We start from the raw sequence: 4,535 nt of genomic DNA on the forward strand, positions 1-4,535 counted from the left end.
GAATCCGAAAATCATGACATCTACTGGATTAAAACCCTCAACTGCAGCACCAATTTCCACCCTAGAGAAGATCACCCCAGCTTACATCAGGCCTCTTCCATATATATATATATATATTTTCTTACTATTTTTTTGTTTTATCCTCAATTCTTAAGACAACCTTTTGTTGACAAAGGATGTACATGGAAGCAAATGACGAAAACAAATATGGGGAAAAGAAAAAAGCAAAAGAAAAATGTGACTTAATTGTGTCTCTCTTCTATTTTGTTTTCTTCTTTTTTCATTTTTGGATAGTTTCATATTTTTTTCAGAACTCTAGGATTCCTAGCTAGGGTAATCTATTCCCTGCATATTTTTCTTTAAATCACTCATATGTAGTAGAAAAATCAACATCATCTTAACACGTTATCAATCTAAAATTATGGTTGATTAAGTAGATTATTTTTTTAAAAAAAGAAGAAAAACCCCCTACAATCAAAGACAGAACCAGAAAGTTTGATTGGGGCCAATGTATATGAAGAGAAGGGAAAGTAGAGGAGAGGGGGAGTGGGAGTGGGCCAAAAAAAATTTTGGGCAGGGGAGGGGCTAATGGGCTTAAAATAATATATATATATATATATATATATATATATATATATATATATATTTTACTACTTAAAATTTTTTTCTAAAGAATTGGGGGGCTAAAATTTTTTTTTGAGCAGGGCCAATGGGCTTTTAATAATTTTTTTTTGTTAACTACCTAAAATACCTTTTCTAAGGAATTGGGGAGGGGGGGGAGGAGGAGAGCATGGCCTACCCCGGTGGGGGGTCCCCCTAATTCCTTCACTGCCTACAATGGGGCTTGCAAGACTCCCTTTACTCGATAAACAAACATGTCCTCAAATTTTTATTTTAAGTTTCAAAAATTCATACAATTATGTATGTTTTTTTGGGTGTTTGGATAGATTTCGTAACCAAAGAAAAAAAAATAAAACTTTGAGTTTGTTCACATAACCGAATCCGAATCCTAAATTTACACATAAATTTATACCGAAAACAAAACACAAGAACAAATCCATTAATAGAATTTAATGCGAACAAACTCAAAAAAAAAAAAAAAAAAAAAAAGGGGCCTACAATGGGACTTGAGAGACAAGATCTTTCGCTCTATAAAATTAAATAGATCCCTTTCCTCGGTCAAAAATACATCTCATTTCGCATAAAAATCCTGCCTTGTTTGGAAGTGAGCTCAACTCAAATTTTTATCTTAAATTTAAAAAATTCATACAATTTTAAATGATGAAATGAGTTGTATGATTGACCTATATATAATTTTATATTCATGCTTCGGTATGATTAAAACCCGACATACAATCACAAATTACTAGCTCTAATTTTATCTCCCTTCATAGAATTTAAAAACATATCCCCTTCTATTTAATGAGCCTAACCCTTTTTTTTACATAGCTAGGCTTAGGTATACTAGCTGTTCTAATCCTAAATACCATCCCCCTTTGGCTTTTTGTGTTATATTTCTAAGGGCCCGTTTGGGAGTGCGATTTTTTAAAATTACGTTTTTAAAAATTGTGTTTTTGAAATCGTTACTTTTTAAAATTGCATAGGTATTTGGTAAAACATGTTAAGAAGTATTTATTTTATTTTTTTTATTAGTTGAGTGTTTGGATAACATTAGCATATAATTGCGGTTTCATGGCCAAATAGGTAAATACTGCGCCAAATATTATTTTAGGCAAAATCGTGATTTTGGTTTAAATTCGTACTTTTTCAAATAAGTACCCCCTAGTCAGCTTATAGAAATCGCGAATTTTTTCACGATTTTAAAATTTGCGTTTTTAAAATCGCAATCCCAAACACTCCAAAATTACAATTTGGTTTAAAAACCCAGAAACGCACTCCTTAACGGACCCTAAGTCAATTTTTCATTTTGAGCCGTTTTAATAGAAGACATGTATAATATGCTTTTCTCAAAATCCTATGTTTGGATTATTAAGGTCGTAGTTAACTTAAAAATTGAGTTGAACTCTACTATACCTTCACAGTGTGACAGACTGACAGATGACCTAACGAGGAAAAATGAGGCAACTTTACTTTTTAAAGTGACATATCTTTCATAATGTGAAAAATACTTTCTTTTTTTAATATCATATGCTTTTCATATTTTTTTTAATAATTTAAAGAATGCATAGCGCTTTTAGACGTAAGAGTTTCAAGCAAAAGGGAAATTTGTCAAAAAAAAACAACGAATCCACCTGATTTGGTTATATATTGATGTGGTAAGGCCTGGTTATATAAAAAATAAATAAATAAATAAAGTCCCCAAGCAATAGCTTGAATCTTCGCTTGTTTTAAGGAAAATGATCCTCTCTATTTTAAATCACTTACATTTTTTTTATTTAGTGCATTTTGAAGGATAGTGTTGTCCAAAAATTTTAATGACGATAATGCATTTAATACACTACTCTTCAAAATGTATTAAATAAAAAAAAAATTGAGAGAATTTAAAATGAAAAGTTTATCGAGACTAGGAAAAGGGTTTGGTCTCATTTATTGACACCACCAAAGACAAAACCGAAAACAAAAAATGAGATCAAAATGAGGCGGGACATAAGGAAGAAACTGATGTGATGAGTGATTCGGTAAAAAAATGTTATTAGAAGGTATCTTCTTGGATATGGCCTGCCCTAGAAACTTAAGAAATGGTAATTGAATACATAAAGGTTTGTGGGCTCGAGTATTTGACCCATATTTGAAAAGCTTAGCATGCAGTAGTGGTCCATGAAATGAGTGGATCGGAGCAAAGCTTAGCAATGTACCTCGTAAATTTGAGTTCGTGTTCTGCCAGTTGCACGTGAAAATCGTTTTCATAAAGATCTCTCTCTCTCTCTCTCTATATATATATATATATCGACACTGACGACAGACATGTATTAATATGGCGCCTTCTTCCGCCCCTGTAGCTTTCTCAGTGAGACGTAGCCCGCCGGAGTTGGTGGCTCCGGCTGAGAAAACACCTAATGAATTAAAGCGACTGTCGGACATAGATGACCAAGGAGGCCTCCGTTTTCAGCTTCCATTTGTTATGTTTTACTCAAACATTAATGATCCATTATTGATGGTGCAGAAAGAGAAAGACCCTGTGAAGGTCATTAGAGAAGCTTTAGCTAAAGCACTGGTGTTTTACTATCCTTTCGCCGGCAGGCTTAGAGAAGGAGGTAACGGGAAACTTACGGTGGATTGCACCGGAGAAGGTATCTTGTTAGTTGAAGCTGAGGCTGACATCACACTCGAGCAGCTTGGTGACACAATTCAACCGCCATGCCCATATATTGAAGAGCTTCTGCATGATGTTCCTGGCTCTAACGCTATCCTTGGATGCCCTCTGCTACTCATTCAGGTATAGAACCAAATTCCGTCCACAGATTTAGATAGTGTGCCATGTCAAAGCTAATAAAATTACGATACGTGTCATATTTAAGTCAGTAAATAAAATTTAACTGTAGGATGTTGGAACGAGTGGCTCATATTCTACTATTGGCCCATTAGGTGTAATTAGTTTATATGGGCATGGGAACAAATAAGTTGTGGGAGTATTTTGAGGTTTTCTTTTTTGAGAAAAAATCAATCTAATTTCATTAAAAGTGGTCAAGAGCATAAAAGCTCTTACAATCACAGAACATACAGTTCTATAAGATCATAGCCGAAGCTAAAAAATTATACGTAAAAAAATCGAAAACAAAACAGATCTTACAATGAAAAACCAATTTATGACGTCAAACATTCGCTATCCCAACTCGATCTTCAGATTATAGAACAGGTCTACTAACGCAGACTCCTTCCGAGAGCACAGGAAGCCATTTTTCAGGTATAAGCAAAAAACTCACACCCAAACCATTACCTTCTTGACCCGAAAGCCAGCAACATTATTCATGTCCTCAGCCCAACAGTTAGGACCATAAAATAAAAACAACAAAAAACAAAATCCCCCACAAGCAGCAGTAGAGAAGCACGGCATCGTAGATATCCCTTCGGAAGGCACACCTTAGCTAAAGAAAACGATCAGATCTAAGGTTGAAGAGATTAGATTTGTATCTAAATCTAGATCTACAAACTAGATCTAAAGTAACCTGTCAGAAAAGGAGACCGGTCTAGCCTATAGAGAAGACGCCGAGCACTGCTACCATAAAAGGGGAGGAACGAAGATCTAGATCTAGATCTTCCTTCCTCTTGAAGTTCTTCTTAGTGTTGTTTAGATGAAAAGAGGGAGAGCTATTTTTGGGTTTTCCTAAATACTTATAATTACGATTTTCTTATAAATATGTTATATTGTAACCTTAAATGATTGAATAGTAAAATATAGCCGCACTCTTTCTTGTGGATGTAGGCACATTGCCGAACCACATAAATTTGCGTATTGACTCTTTCTTGATATTTCTTTTCGATTCCATATTATTCATCATTATTGTGCACAATAACAACATAGAGTTTTTTTTTGCATACTATGGGAACCTCTGAGACATTCATTATGATTCTAG

This window comes from Corylus avellana, chromosome ca3 (assembly GCF_901000735.1).
Source record: "Corylus avellana chromosome ca3, CavTom2PMs-1.0".
NCBI lineage: Eukaryota > Viridiplantae > Streptophyta > Magnoliopsida > Fagales > Betulaceae > Corylus > Corylus avellana.